A 17540-nucleotide genomic window follows, 5' to 3' on the forward strand; every position below is an offset into this window, starting at 1 on the left:
TAGCAATTTCAAGGGGTTGTGGGTTTGGCAGCCAGTTTCGAGTAAGCTGGGAAGAGAATGGGAGGTGAGAAAATGAAGACAGCATAGAGACAGCTCTTACACAAAAATGTTGGAGGAGTAAAGGGAGATTACAGGGTTGAGAACATTCTAATTTGGGGAAGTTGGGGATACTAGGGTGGGTTTGTATGCTTATTGTAGAAATCTAGTGGAGAAGAAAAAACTGATGTACAAGAGAAAGGATAAAGGAGGTAGCAGTCCTTGGGGATGGAGAGAGAGCACCTTTGATAGAAGAAGCCATTTAATTTCCAACACAGGGTGAAGAATGACAAATATGGAAAAGACAGCTTTCTGTCTAGTGACTTTAGTTTTGTCAATTAAGTATGAGATGTCACAAGCTGAGAGTATGGGGAGGAAAAGGGGAATAGCAGCATTAGGGGAAAAGATAGGAAATTCTAATCCCTTGAAAACAAATCTACTTGCTTCTTGAAATGTAAGTGTCAACATGAATGTCACTTAGGGATGCAGATCTAGGACATTGACATAGGTTGTTTATTTCATGCAAATAATTTGCACAGTTGGTACCTAGATGAAAATGGAATTAAGTATGCATGTTAGTGGATCAGAACTCAATAATTTTCTAGTTTTGCTTTGCTTTGAAAAGATTCTGGATATTTTCTAGGAATGCGTGAGAATTATAACAACCAAGGATAGCTGGGAATTACTTACAATGGTATGGGATGATTTCTGGAATATGTGAAGGTGAAATTGCATTCTACTGTGTCCAGTGCCTGCACTAGCACCCTGATTGCAACTGCACTATGAATTCTCATTTCAGGAAAAACAGGCTTTCGGCTTGGGATTTAACGCAATTTTAAGACCTAATTTTTAGTGATTCATGAAATATGACTATTAGAAAGATAGCCTTATAAAAATTGTCCATCCAAAACTGCATGTGAGAGCTGCTTAAATGTAATGTCTGGTATATTTTCACTGGTTGATCTTTATATTTATATTTATATTTGCTTTAGTTTTTTTATTACTTAAAAAATATTGTGTTTTCTGGTTGTCTCTGATTGACTTTTTTAGTTTGCTGATGATTTTAAGAGTGTTAGGGGTGAGGTACTATATATATATATATATATATATATTAAAGATATATATATATATATATATTAAAGATATATATATATATATATATTAAAGATTTTATTTATTCATTCATGAGAGACACAGAGAGAGAGGCAGAGACACAGGCAGAGGGCGAAGCAGGCTCCATGCAGGGAGCCCGATGTGGGACTCGATCCCAGGTCTCCAGGGTCATGCCCTGGGCCGAAGGCAGAGGCTTAACCACTGGGCCACCCAGGTGCCCCCTATATATATATTTAAAGCTACTGATGAGATTAACATCAAGTTAGAAATTAATCAATGTATACTCAGACTCATGAAAAAGTTCCTTTTGTCAGTGGTCTGGCCTAAGTGGTTTGGCTATTTCTTTTTTTTTTTTTTTTAATTTTTATTTATTTATGATAGTCACAGAGAGAGAGAGAGAGGCGCAGAGACACAGGCAGAGGGAGAAGCAGGCTCCATGCACCGGGAGCCCGACGTGGGACTCGATCCCGGGTCTCCAGGATCGCGCCCTGGGCCAAAGGCAGGCGCCAAACCGCTGCGCCACCCAGGGATCCCGGTTTGGCTATTTCTAAAGATGAGTAGGACAGAAGTCTATCATTTGGCACTGGAGACCTCCTATGAAACCAACATTTTTTTTTAATGTCCCATTCCATGCAGTAGAGCCTTTACATCTTGCCTTCCAAAAGCAATCCAGGGCTTCTGTGAAGTGAACTGGTACCAAGTCCTGTGTGTGGTGCAGAAGATGGGGTTTGTAGAGAGAGAGATACCAGAGGAGCCCCTCATGACAACCACCACAGTTTCCAAATGGCCCTTCAAAGGAGATATATGAGAACAATATACAACAGGTCATTCGAGGATGAAAAAGTAAGAATGAGAGTTAGGCATACTCTCACAACTTCACCTTTGAAGCACTTATCCCAAATGGAATCAATGAAGTGATTATGCAATTATATGTTTAATATTTGTCATGTCCCTCTGACTAAAAGTTCTATGATGACAGGACAATGTCTGATCTGCTCACCACAGTATTTCTGGGACATAGGACAGTGTCCAGCATACAGTAGACATGCAATAAACTTGATCAAAGAGTCAGCAGTGAAGGCCTTCTGGTATAAAGAAGGACAGAAGATGGCCAAGCAGACCATCAAATGAAAAACAGTGTTTCTTGGAAGGAAAAGGTTGGAATGCACAAACTGTATTGAGCTGTTCAAACTCAAATATCTAGAGCAAGAGTTTTACAATTCTTAGAACTAATATTTTCCCCAACTATCATAATTGTCATTCTCAATTTATGGGGATTTGTTCTGTTATCCAGGGTGATTTGGCCTTTGGGTATCTTTGTGCTCTTCTTTGGAGGAAAGCCCATTTTCCCTTTTTCAGAATCCATGCTATGGAGTGAGAAGTGACCAAAAGGTTTTATTTTTTTTTTTAAGATTTTATTTATTTATTCATGATAGACACAGAGAGAGAGAGAGAGAGAGAGGAGAGAGGCAGAGACAGAAGCAGGCGTCATACAAAGAGCCTGACGTGGGACTCGATACCCGGTCTCCAGGATCACGACCTGGGCTGCAGGCGGCGCTAAACCGCTGCGCCACCGGGGCTGCCCGACCAAAAGGTTTTAAATAGGAGAATGGCCCGCTCAGATTTGGATTAAGAAATCACCCTGGGTAATACATGAAGTATCGAGGAAAAACCTGGAACAGAATTTTCACTCTTCTTTTCACCTGGCTCCTGTTTTCATAGTTCTGAGCTTTTGTTCATATTATTCCCTATACCTAAAATGCCTGTATTGCTTAGTAGATAGGTTTGGATGCATGTAGTGGCTTATGCAATAGTTTTTTCTCTCGTCATGAAATAGTCCAGAGGTAGGCAGGAGGTCCAAGGAGAGTGTAGCAGATGTAATCCATGAGGGCATCCAACAACCAGGCCTCTTCCAGCTATCATCTCTGACACTCTATGCTGTCCTTATCATCATGATATAAGATGGTTTGATACCATAATCACATTCTAATCAATAAGATGAAGAAAGGTGGATAGGGCCATGGATAAAGGCATGCCTCCCTCCTTTTATGGATGGGTTGCCTAAGTTTCTGTCTTTTTGGCCACCTCATTGGCCCAAGTGTAATCATGTGACCACAACTAGCAATTAGGAAGGCTGGGACAAATGTAGTTTTCATTCTGGGAGGTCACGTGATGGGCTAAATGCCAGGGGCAGATTCTATTCATTTGGAAGGAAAGACTGAATATTGACTGACAAGTACCTATCTCTGTCACACTACCTTTTTTCCTTCCCCTCTCTATCAAAATCCTTTCTATCCTTCAGAGTCTGGTTTAATTTAAATTTCACACTCTCCATGAAGCAATAAGTGTGTGTGTGTGTGTGTGTGTGTGTGTGTGTGTGTGTAAAGATCAGGGAGTAGAGAGCCAGTGAGTAATGAGTTTGTTTTCACTGAGTTTAAGGCATTGGGGGGCATGATTAAGAGATCTAAAATCAAGTAACAAATTTTGAACTCCTTTAAACATAATGTGTAACCTTAAGTTTTTTGAGATGTCTTTCCCTACTTCTAGAGATGAATGATAGCACAAACATATGGCTTTGCCTAACACATGCTCTCAAAGTTCCCTCCAGCTCCCAAATTCCATAAGCCTCAGTTTAGTAAATAGGGCAAACTCAGAGAACTCTGATCTAAAACAGATCAAAATGTATTGGTCATTACCAAAAATTCCACCAACCCTAGGTGTCACCTGTTCTATTTTCTTGCCAAGAATTGGGAATGAGTCCTTTGACTCTCTGCTACTTGTGGTTTTCCTTTTGTTCCTAAGATTGGAAACCAGCTGTTACTTCTCATTTGGCTTCTGGTTCCCATGTTCCATTTACCAGTCCTCCAGAAGTACTTTGGAGAAGCCAAGCATTCTCCTGGATATTTGTAAATTCCAGGTGGACAGATAGACAAACCACATGGGGACCCTCAGATCAGTTGCTTTAGGTATATTTATTTTATTTTAATTTTTTGAAAGATTTTATTTATTTATTTGAGAGAGAGAGAGCAAGAGAGCACACACAGGGGGAGGGGCAAAGGGAGAGGGAGAAGCAGACTCCACATTGAGCAGGAAGCCTGATGTGGGGCTCGATCCTAAGACCCTGGGATTATGACCTGAGCTGAAGGCAGATGTTTAACCAACTGAGCCACCCAGGCGCCTCTATTTTAATTTTTTTTAAGATTTATTTTTATTTATTTTAGAGAGAGCTAGTGGGGGGGGGGGCAGAGGAAAAGAGAGACTTAAGCAGACTCCGCACTGAGCACAGAGCCCAACACAAGGCTCAGTCTTGTGACCCTGAGATCAGGACCTGAGCCAAAAACACGAGTTGGATGTTCAACTGACTGCACAACCCAGGTGCCCCTCTTTTTTTAAGATTTATTGATTGATTTATTATGAGAGAGAGAGAGAGCAGGGGGAGATGCAGAGAAGAGGGAGAACCTAAGCAGAATATGCACTCAGCATAGAGCCCAATGCAGGGCTCAATCTCACGACTGCAAGATCATGACCTGAGCTGAAACCAAGAGGCAGATGCTTAACTGACTGAGCTACCCAGGTGCCTCTAGGTATATTTACTTAGGGCTGATTTGAAATATCATTAAATAACCTTTTAGCTAATCAACATCATGAAAAATCTTTATTAGTCATTAGGATCAAATAACATTTAGTGAATTAGTTACTTAGTTAGAAAGGATTTTAAAAAAACTAAAATGTTCCCCATGTTTCTTCAAAGTCAGATAGAAATTGATAATGCAATATTCTCACAAAATTCATATTATTTTAAATACACAATTATTTTTAAAATAATGACTTGTTTGATATAGTTATAGAAAAGAATAAGGGCCAAGTAAAAAGAGACAAACCATGGAGTGAACTGCAAACAGGTGGTCCAGCTAAGTTTATGAGGGGAAATGGCAGAGAGAATGGGGTTGGACATAAAAAATATCCCAGTTTGTTTGCGAGCAATTAGAGGCTATGATGGTGGATTTTATTTTTTTTAAGATTTTGTTTATTTATTCATGAGAGACAGAGAGAGAGAGAGAGAGAGAGAGGCAGAGACACAGTCAGAGGGAGAAGCAGGCCCCTTGCAGGGAGCCTGATGTGGGACTCGATCCCAGGTCTCCAGGATTGTGCCCTAGGCCCAAGGCAGGCACTAAACCACCAAGCCACCCAGGGATCCCCAATGGTGGATTTTAATATAAAAATAGGATCATGGTAAACTGTCTCCTCTGAGCCTGTCCCCAAAACAAATGCAAATGCTTGTAGTCCTGTCTCTAGAGTCTAGATAGCAGCCTTGCCTGAGTAATAAGGGGAGATGTCAACTAAAACTGCATTGGGGGGTGTGTGTGTGTGGCAGGCAGAGTCTGATGGAGTTGTGGGCTAAGAATTCCAGAATGAAAATCAAATCAGAATGAGATGATTCAAGTAGGAACAAGTGAAATATAGGTAGGTGTCAGGGCTCATAAAATAAGCAATCTGAAAAAAATCAAAATCACAAAAAAATGGAGACTACTGTTAAATAGCTTTATCTCAGAAATATACTTGTTGCTGATCCGGGCAACAAGAGTGATTATCCTTGTTTAATAACAATGGAGGTTGAGTTTTGGACAGTGACTACAGGTTAATTAATAAGAGAAGACATCTCAGAAAAAAAGATGGTACACAGTATATTTATCTCACTCTTTTAGAACTGAGGAGAATTTACTTATCCAAATGTCTATATTTTGGGAGAGGGGGCATCTTCCTAAGTGCCACAATTAAAGATACAGGGTCTTATGCAAGGGCATAACATTTAACTTTTAGTGCTAAATAATATTCATTCTAGTCTAGAACAACCCAAATGTCATAGAGATGAGATTCATAGTTTCTTCAAGTGAGGAAGAACCTTAGAGATTTTTCAAATCAACTTCACCATCATCATTGTCCTTTTACAATGTACTACTTGAATCACTCAACTTTTATTTGTGATAGGAGACATGACAAAGAGGTAGTCTTTTCTAACTTGTTATACAATTAATAGACCTCACACTAGAGAATACAGTAAAAATATTAGAAATCCACAAAACAAAACAAAAAACACTGTAAAAGACTGTTCAGTCTCACAAGATGTGCTGAGTGACTGACAAGGAAGAGAATTATTAATAAGGCCGCATTATGCTCATTTTAGCAAAAAAAAAAAAAAAGAAGAAGAAGAAGAAGAAGACCCTCATAGTTTAAACTTTTTCCCTTCATCTCTGAGGAAAGAAAATTTAATATATTCAGGGATATTTTGTTCCATCTGTGTGCTGAAGATTGTAACTTAAGGCGAAAGGTATTCTATAGAGGAAAAAGTTAATACATACCATTGAAAAGTGATTCACTTAGAGTAATACTCTTTAGCGCCATCCACATTGTTGCAAATGGTCATCAGAGGGGAGGAGGATGGGGGATGGGTGAAATAGCTGATGAGGGGTAGGGAGTGCACCTGTGATGAGCACCAGGTGTTGTACATAAGCGCTGAATCACAAAATTGTACACCTGCCACATCATTGTCCAATTCTATCAACTCCCCCAACTGCCAGAGCCTCCTAACTCATTTTTCCACTTTCTCTTCCTGTAGCCCCCTGGTCCGTTCTCCATAGATCAACTATAAGAACTTTGTAAAACCAAATCAAACACGTCAGTTCTCCTGCTCATAATCCTTGAATGGCTACCCTGTCATCAGAATAATCAGAATAAACTCCTTCCCAAGCCTGAACAATTTTATGTAATTTGGTCCATGTTTTTCTCTGACTCTCTCATGCTGCTCTGGCTACTCTACACCCACCTAATCCTCATCGTGGTCTCTTTAAGTGTCAAATATTGTGCCTTCAGAGATGCTGTCCCTGGCTACCTCACCAAGAACAGCTTACCAGATGCCCACTCAGTGTCCATCTCTTCCTGCCTCTTTTTAAAATAATACTTGTCATTCACTTTATATATTTATGGTGGGTTTTCTTCTCATGAATATACTACTATATTCTCTTTTTAAGAAAAAGGTTTTATTTATTTATTCATGATAGACACACACACAGAGAGAGAGAGAGAGAGAGAAGCAGAGACACAGGCAGAGGGAGAAGCAGGCTCCATGCAGGGAGCCTGATGTGGGTCTCGACCCTGGGACTCCAGGATCACACCCTGAGCCAAAGGCAGATACTCAACTGCTGAGCCACCCAGGCATCCCTATTACTATGTTCTTGATTGTAAAGGTTACTAATTGTATGACAGCTTAGAAAAGTCTATTTATAGTGTTTTCTAAAACACAAATAAAAGTGTAATGGTTCCAATAAGAGTTTAAAGCAAAAAAATGGGTTTTAGTTTGGGGTGCCTGACTGGCTCAGTTGGTAGAGCATGCAACTCTTGATCTCGGGGTTGTGAGTTTAGGCCCCACGTTGGATGCAGAGATTACTTAGAAAAAAAAGAAATTGTGGAAGAAAAAATAATAGGTCTCAGTTTTCTTTTATCTTCAAAATGGCAGTGGTGGTGGTGAGGTTAGTTTGAAAATCTTCATTGTCTATCTTTCCTCACTAGAATACAAGTTCTGGGATCCCTGGGTGGTGCAGCGGTTTAGCGCCTGCCTTTGGCCCAGGGCGTGATCCTGGAGACCCGGGATCGAGTCCCACATCGGGCTCCCTGCATGGAGCCTGCTTCTCCCTCTGCCTGTGTCTCTGTCTCTGTCTCTCTCTCTCTCTGTGTGTGTGACTATCATAAATAAATAAAAAATTTTAAAAATTGTTTAAAAAAAGAATACAAGTTCTATGAGGACACAAACTTTGTCTGTCTTGTTCACTTCTATATCCTCCATATATGTAATAGTGTCCAGCGTTAAGATAATGCTTAATAGAGGCACCTGGGTGGCTCAGTCAGTTAAGCATCTGCCTTTGGCTCAGGTCATGATCTTGAGGTCCTGGAATCGAGTCCCACATCAGGCTCCCTGCTCAGTGGGGAGTCTGCTTCTTCCTTTCCTCCCCCCGCTAATGCTCTCTCTCAAATAAATAATAAATAAAAAATCTTTTAAAAAAAGATAATGTGTGACACCTGGGTGGCTCAGTGGTTGAGCGTCAGCCTTCAGCTCAGGGCGTGATCCTGGGGTCCTGGGATCAAGTCCCACATTAGGCTCCCCACAGGGAGCCTGCGTCTCCCTCTGCCTGTGTTTCTGCCTCTCTCTCTCTGTGTCTATGAATAAATAAATGAAATATTTAAAAAAAAGATTTTATTTATTCACGAGAGACACAGAGAGAGAGGCAGAGACACAGGCAGAGGGAGACGCAGGCTCCATGCAGGGAGCCCGACATGGGACTCGACCCTGGGTCTCCAGGATCACACCCCAGGCTGCAGGCGGGCCAAACCGCTGCACCACCGGGGCTGCCCAATAAAACCCTTTAAAAAAAGATAATGCTTAGTAAGTATTAACAAATTTAATTAATTGATTAATAAGTGAATGTGTATATATTTACATATGCACTGACCCCGGGGCACCTAGAAAGCCTGAGTTCACTACCTCTGGCCACATCCTTTTACCCAAGTTCCATATAAATATTATCATTTCCTAGTTTTCCATGATGTGAAAATGAACTCTTCCCAAATAAAGAAACCATTAAAACACAGTGGCATAAGACATATCGGAATCCGTGGGAATACTTGTTGCAGTACAGAACCCAAACTGGCACTGCTGTGGAAAAAAGAGATGGGATCAGGGAATCTTCTGAGAGGTGGTGGTACTTCAGTAAACCAGGTAAAGCAAAGTGGAAAGCAAATTCTAGCATAGAACAGAGAGAGCCGACCAGTTGACAACCAAGTTGGTCAGCTGGGTGGTGATGTTGCTCTCTGAACCGAGAGTACATGACGGGAAACGGGTTTGAAGGGAGAGATAGGGAGTTCAATTTTGATCCTTTTTCCTGCCTTGGTACAATGTACCGGTCAATGGTACTGATCAGTGCTCTAGCTAATAACACTCTGGAAAACCAAACCCCCCAAAATATTTCTTTGTTCTTTTTTTTTTTCTAAGATTTTATTTATTTGAGAGAGAGAGAGCATGACCAGGAGGAGGGGCAGAGGGAGGGAGAAAATCTCAAGCAGACTTCCCCCCTGAGTGCTGAGCCTGACACTGGACTCGATCTCACAATCCTGAGATTGTGACCTGAGCCAAAACCACGAATGGGACGCTTCACAAACTGAACCACACAGGTGCCCCTATTTCTCTGTTCTTCATGTGGTGGGCCCATTAGTTATTCATCTTGTAACCTCTTTAGATTGGTACAATGCCTGCCACATAATAACTGCTTAATTTCTTTAATTGAATCACATTGAATCTTCAGATACATGCATTTTCACAGGCTTTTTGGTAAAGTTTTAATTAATTCCAAGTTGACAAATTTCTCTCTTTCTCTTTAGAAGTCTCTAATAACATTCTGAGATCCTCTTCATGAGTTTCTACACATTTTCTACACATTTTTACCCTCCCTGTCAACAAGCACCTTCTTTGTGTAGAGTATGCTTCATAAATAGGTATTCTTATAGGAATATTTATTCCCTTCTGAATCAAATATGTGTCAAGTACAAAGATCCAGCTTTAGAATAGGGATCAGTAAATGTTTTTCTATAAAGGGCCGTGTAGTCTCTGTCAAAACTACTCAACTCTGTCAGTGTAGCACAAAAGCAGCCACAGACAATACATAAATATGTAAAAAGCACATGGTCATGTTTCAATAAAACCTTATTACAATAACAGGAAGCAGGCTATATTTGACCCTCAGGGCATAGTTTGCCAACTTCTGCTAGAGAGTCATACAAGTATGTATATATATATACACAAATATACACATGTGAATAACATATAGATATGTACAAGTTATAAAACTCACTTTCAGCATTTTTGAGGAAGGAAAAAGAGATCATAGATCATATTCTAACAAGATTGACTGAAATAAAACCTTTTCTAAACTATGCTACATTCGTTTCTCTTTTATATTTAACAACATCAGATTCAAAGCACACCCTGTAAGAAAAGACCAGGGGATCATTTCTGAATTTCCTCATTGCCAGCATTCTCTGATGTTATTGACAAGTATTCTCTTTTCAAAAGGCTGCAGCCCAAATAATTCCTTTCATCCTCATTTGCACAGAGCACGGTAATACCTAATTAAAATGCCAACTCAATTAAAGATGAAAATCTTGAGTTAGTATTAACACCATTGAAGAAAAAAGGCTAACCTCTCAGATTTGAATGATTTTTTTTTTTTATATAGCTTTTAAAGAAACCCAAATCTAATATTGTTTGTGATGTTGCCCACCGACGGAGGAGGTAGGACTGAGTCCCTTGGATCCATTTCTCTCTGTGCTGTAAAAATAAGCTTAATGTTCTGGTCAGGAACCACTGAAACTTAGTATTGATTTTCTGTGCTCAATTTCTCTTCTAAGTCCTGGTCTTTCGCTTGAAGATAATTTCATTACTATCAGGAAGCTTGGGCAACATGGAATGAACAGTAGGAAACTAAGTTCTGTAAATGGATTTGGCCTCTTACTTCCATCTGCTAGCTTAGCCAGGCTGGTTTCCTCAGTTAAAACATGGTACTTTACCTCCTCTAAAGGAATATCCTTTTGAACATATATAGTGCTTTTTGAAGAACTTAAAATTACCTCTCATAGCAAATAATTAACTGAACATCCATGGGCAAACCGATGAAATTTCAGATCTTGCTTTCTAGCCTTCTCTCTGTATATTTGATTTGTTGATATCTCAGGCTCTTGCCAGTTATTGGCAGAAACTAATTGGTTCAATGACAATTCAATCCCCTGTTTTTTGGTGTGGTAGCAACTCTTGAGCAACCATGCTCTTAATCATATCTCTCCTATAATAAGGTTGAAAAAAAAAGATTTCTGTAAAAGTTGGTCTTCGAAGGGAAAAAATGAAAATAATGAAAATGTCCAGCAATAGGGAAATTTTTAGATAACTTATGGCAAATTCATATGGAATATTCATTCATTATTCTGTCAACAAATGTTTATTGGCACTTGCTATGTGCCAAGCACTTTCCAGATACTAGGGAAAACAAAAGTGAACAAGACCAAAAGGATCCCTGATCCCTGCCCTCTTGGAACTTATATTCCAAAGGAGAAAAACAGCAAAAGCCATGGAAATTGGCAATTGAATAAAGATAATTTCACAAAGTGCTAAGTGCTAAGAAGGAGAAAATGTGATGCATTGGAAGCATTAGAAAGCAAAGAAATGTCTTCTCATAATTTGTTTAGACTTTATTTTTTTTTTTAATTTTATTTATTTATTCATGATAGTCACAGAGAGAGAGAGAGAGGCAGAGACACAGGCAGAGGGAGAAGCAGGCTCCATGCACCGGGAGCCCGATGTGGGATTCGATCCCGGGTCTCCAGGATCGCGCCCTGGGCCAAAGGCAGGCGCCAAACCGCTGCGCCACCCAGGGATCCCTAGACTTTATTTTTTTTACTATTTTATTTATTCATGACAGAGAGAGAGAGAGAGAGAGAGAGAGAGAGGCAGAGACATAGGCAGAGGGAGAAGCAGGCTCCATGCAGGGAGCCTGACATGGGACTCTATTCAGGGTCTCCAGGATCACACCCTGGGCTGAAGGTGGCGCTAAACCGCTGGGCCACCGAGGCTGCCCTCATAATTTGTTTAGTGGTAAAAGTTAGACTTTAAAATATTAAGATCCCAACTATATACAATATCCTTGAAGAAAATGTTTTAATATTAATAAAAAATATTTTTTAGTTGTAGGATTATGGATATTATTTCAGGTAGGACAGGCTAGGTCTTGCTGCAGTAACAAATAACTGTAGTATCTCAAGGGCTTTAAACAGCAAAGGTTTCCTCTTAATCATCCAGGATCTGTTGATGGTTGTAGGTGACTCTCTTAGACACCTGTCCTCTATCTGAAGGCTCACTGTTATATAGCCATACCAGTGTGGGTTTCCATGATCACTGAGGCAGGGATAGAGAGAGGTGGGGACAATTAAATGCTCTTACTCATCAGTGACACATGAACTTCCACTCATACTTCATTGGCCATTGCAAATCACATGACTGTGCCTAACTTCAAGGGGGTGGGAAAATGCTACCCAACATGTGCCTGGAAGGGAAGGAAAAGCAGTGACTGGTACACAGGGTAACATAGGCCCACAAGTATTTCTTACTTTCTTTATTATACAGTACTCTATTTTTCATATCGTTTTAGTGAACATGTATTTGCTTGTGACTGAGAAAAAAAGGGATTTTCTATGGAAGAGAACGGACTCAAATTAAAAGCAAATTATTCTGTGATTAGGTAATTCCTTATGGAACACTGTTCTCAAACTTTGATATACCACTTGTACCCCTAAACAAGAAGAGGTAGTCTGTGGCTTTCTGACCAATTCATCAAGTTCTTTAAAAAAAAAAAAAAAAAAAAAAAAGATTTATTTATGTATTTATTCATGAGAGACACAGAGAGAAACAGAGAGGCAGAGACACAGGCAGAGGGAGAAGCAGACTCCACACAAGGAGACTGACGTGGGACTCGATCCCGGGTCTCCAGGATCATGCCCTGGGCTGAAGGCAGACACTAAATCGCTAAGCCACCCAGGGATCCCGATCAAGTTCTTAGAAGTGATAGAAATTAAACATTTATTGGGTGCCCCTTTCCTTTAAAAACTTAAATATTCCTGTAGTTATTCAGTATAATATGGTTTTAATAACAGGATTGGAAAAGGTCACAACGTGGTAATTTCTAAATTTGGGGTCCTGTCCTCTCTAGGTGGGCATTTGTAGGTTAGTCTTGACTATCCCGTTAAACATTCTGGCAGAAGAGAAAAAAGAAGCTAAAACAGCTCTGGCCTGCAGTTAGTCAGTTCTAGGTGAGAAAGATATGAGGGCAGAACCTTTTCCCAGCATGCAGTACACTTCTGTGCACTTGTTCATGGCAAGTGCTCAATCCATTTTGGTTAAATTGACTTTAGAAAATTAAAGCATCATAAGAAACAGACATTGGACAAAAAACTAAGTGATTTTGTCAGTGATTCTCAACTGGAAGTGATTTTTGTCCTGAGGCCACATGTGCTAAAGTCCAGAGACATTTGTGGTTGTCACAACTTCGAGAGGGTGGGGGCCAGGAAGGGTGCTGTTGGCATCTAGTGAGTACAGGCCAGTGACGGTGCTGAACATCTCGCAATGCACAGGACAGTATCCCCTGCCCCATACCCAACAAAGAATTATTCTGTTCCAAATGTCAACAGCGCCAAGGTTGAGAAAGCCTGCTTTAGATCAGGTTCAGAGCTGTTGCCTAAGGGCATCTCTGAGATCCAAAATCACCCCAGAAACTGAAATCTTCTGCTCATTTGTCCATCAACCAACATAGAATCCTTTCAGCCTCCTAGATTCCCACTATATTCTTACTGACTTTCTGGAATAGGGTGAGGTAGCTTTGTCTTCCCCTCTTCCCTCAGCATTAAGAAATCTATACACATTGATGTCATAACGTCCTTTTACATGGAAGCCCGGTGTTGATATACAGCATTAGTCACTGAATCTTACAGAAGCTCATCAGTGTCTCCAGCCAAATATTCCTCTTTGTTCTGATTTAAATAAAGCCTTTTTAAAAGGGCTCTTCTAAAAGCAATCCAATAAGATGCTACAAAGTATGCCAAATCCAATTACTTTCTGCATTCTTCCTATTGTTTGGAAAAACCAGTCCTCCCTAAGCCACTGAGGTCATTCAAAAAACATGCCAAGGTGACCACATTAAAGGAAGTGGAATCTTAATGAAGGCCCTGACACCCACAAAGTACTAATGAGAGGGCAGGATTGGCCTCTTACACAAGAGTCTCGAGCGTGCCCAGAATATTAACAGACAGTTTTTATTCCAAGGCAAATGGCTCTCTCACAACAGAGATGATCCACTAATGTCTGATTCAGATGCTTTGTCACAGAATGCATCAGCAGAGCTGTTAATAAGTACTGCAATAGTACACAGCATGAACAATACTGGCTTTCAATGTGTTCTCTATTTTTACAAAGGCAGTTTTCTTTTGGTTCAGAAGCTGATATGTGGCCCACTGTATTGATGTTTTCTATCTCTCACTAAGCAAAGTGCATTAACCTGGTGGGCAAGGAGCAGAAAGGATGCTATGGAAGCCACAGGTGAGGAGTGGAGGAGCGAGTCTTGATAGATGGTGCTTTCTCCCTGTGTAGTCCAACTCTCCTATCCAATATATTGAAGGTAAAATGCTGAAGACAAGTGCATTTATTTTTTATGATGCAGAACAAATTACCACAAGCTAAGTGGCTTAGAACAACGTACATTTATTATCCCACAGTTTCCATGGGTCCTTAACTGGGTCCCCTGCAATGGAAGTGTTGATGGGAAGAGGGGTCTCATCTGAGACTCGTGGACTTCTTCCAGGCTCATTCAGGTTGTTGGCAGAATTCAGATCCTTGAAGTTGGAGGACAGAGGCTCTCAGCTCCTAGAGGCCATCCCTTTCCATGGGTTGTTCACAATATGGCTATCTGCTTCTTCAAGGCTAGAAGGAGAGCATCTCGCCTGCTTCAAGTCTCCTTTTTTAGGGAAGGTCTGGACTCTCGTTTGTAGAGCTCCCCTGGTTAGATCAAGCCTACCCTGGATTTTCTCCCTTCTGATTAACTCAAAGGTAACTGCTTCGGGACCTTCATTACATCTGCAAAATCCCTTCACCTTTGCCATATTATATTGGTTCCAAGAAAGTCACAGGCTCTACCCACACTCAAAGGAGAGGATTACACCAAGGTATGGATTCCAGGGGGGTGGGAATCATGGGAATCATCTAAGAACACTGCCTCTCACAACAAACTTGTGCATATTGAAGCTGACTGCACTGACTGAAAAAGAGGATATATGTTGGATGTCAGAGTTCATATCCTATCCAAAAGGATGACAGCTTAGAATAATAAGCCAAAAGTAGCAGAAAGAAACCTGAGACCCACACTTAGCTTTTAACACAGGAGAACTAGCTTAGAAGCAGTTCCTGGAAAAAAGACTTGGGTTTTAATTGTTTATAAGCACAATAAGTAATGTTTGTATAATGCAATTAAAAAAATCAAAATGTAATTTACAGAGCAATAATAAATATATAGCATCCAGATTGAGAAAGAAAACGTAAACAGTGAGCTTGGTATCATACGTGCCAAACTGCATCTGGAAAATTTTTTTGGCAGTTCCGGGTTTGACATTTTAAGCTGAACATTACTCAAAGGAAACCTTGAAATCAAATCATATGAAAAATGGTTGAAGGAACTATGGATGTTTATAAAAGAAACTGAAGAGGAAACAGAATTGCAACTGTGTACAAGTTGAGGAACAGAAATAAGACTCATAGATGAGAGTTACAAGAAAACATATTTCTCCTCAGTATAAGAAATATAGTTCTAATATGTAGAGGTGTACGCAAAGGAAATAGCCTGTGGGAAAGAGAACTAATATTCAAAGCTAATCCTATCCATGGATGCTCTTGATTCCTTTTCTACCTCCATTAATTATGTCCTTTCTCACTTTTACCTTTGCCTAACCCATCTTCTCATTGGTGATCGTGCATAGGTTTTTCCCATCATGTACATGAAGTAAACTTCCTTGGCCTCACATACCACCAAACTACCGCCTCTTTCTCCCATCCTCTTTGAAGCCTGGCCTTCTGAGAGAGTGGTATGTGCTTGTGATCTACCTGCCATAGCCTTCACTCCCCTGTCGGTCCACCCAGCCTGGCTTTTGCCCCACCCCAAGCCACCCAAACAAATCTTTGTAATGTCACTGTGGACAAATGCTCTTTGCAATTTCTCTTGCATGACACTATTGACCACATCCTCCTTTTTGAAATAATCTTTCCTTGGTTTCTCCAGTATTACACTTTCTTGACACCTCTCAGACTCCTCCAGTCACTCTTCTAAGCCTCCCTGTGGTCTCCCTCACATCTAACACACATTGATGTTCACTGATATTCCACCAGGCTCTGTCCTGGGTCTACTCTGTCCTTTTTTTACATGGTATCCTTTGCTCTTTCTATGACTTCTAGTGTTCTAAATGCCACTTATGCATTGTGACACCTTACTTCCAGGGTAACTTTCTTTCTTCTGAAATCTAAGTCTCTATCTGCAAAAACCAACTGGAAGGCTTCACTGGAAACCCCCAGAGTCACCTGAAATTCAATGTGGCCAAGCTTGAAATCATAAAATCATAATCCCCCACCATGGCCCTCCCCCAACCCAAACCTTCCTCCTTCAGGTTCCCCATTTCAGAGAATGGCTGGCGAGATGTCATCCTGGTCCTCTCCCTCATCCTTACCATTTCTCCCTAGCCCGTCAGTCTGCAAGTCCTGAGGACACTCTCCAGATCCATCTAATTTTTTCCATTCCCACTGATACTACCTTATTTCAAACCATCAATTTCTGCTTCAATTACATCATTAACATCAACCTTAACTTCACTAACATTTATGGAAATATTACCATGTACTGGGAACTATTCTAGAACTATACACACACACACACACACATATATTCCTCAAAACAACTCTATGAGATTAGGTACTCTAATTTCTCCCATTTTATATAGGTGGAAATTGGGAAAGTAAGGCCCAGAAAGATTAAGAACCCTCCCCATGTTCACACACCCAGTAAATAAAAAACCAGGATATGGACATGCAAGCTCAACCAGTTCACAACTTGTTGTAAGGGCTAAATGAATCTTTTTTGAATTAATAAACTAAATGAATTAGGTAAATTCTAGTTGATTGAATGCAAAAGGCATTTTGGTTGTGGGTGATAGATTGGACTATAAAAGTATTTCTCAGTTGTCTTTGACTAGAACTTTAAAAAATTTCCTATCAATTGTAATCTCACATTTTTGTCTAATACAATACCACATACTTGGCTTTCACAGCAATATCAAATACAATAAAAGTTTCTAAGCATTTACTCCCCATTTCTGTACTCAATCGTTATGGCCCAGTAAGAGATAGTGGACTGGCACCAGTCTGTGGATCACACTTTGAGTTCTACTGGATTACATGATCCATGAGGTCCCTTCCAATTTTAAGATTATGTATTCTGTAGCATTATAAGTAGGACCCAAGGGGGAAAAGTCTTCTCCCTTGAGAGTTAATAATGAGCCAGTGGAAGTCATCTATTCTAAATGTACAAATCAGAAGAGTAGTGTGTGTTAAATGCTATGGTGAGGAACCACACATACATTTAAAAAGATGCAGAATACATGTTCCTCAATCTTAGCATAAATCTAGTAGGGTGGACTTGACCAATACCTTCAAAATGAGGAAGAGAGAAGAGTATGGTTCAGAATGTGTCCTATAAGAATATATA

Source organism: Canis aureus, chromosome X, assembly GCF_053574225.1.
Source record: "Canis aureus isolate CA01 chromosome X, VMU_Caureus_v.1.0, whole genome shotgun sequence".
Classification (NCBI taxonomy): domain Eukaryota; kingdom Metazoa; phylum Chordata; class Mammalia; order Carnivora; family Canidae; genus Canis; species Canis aureus.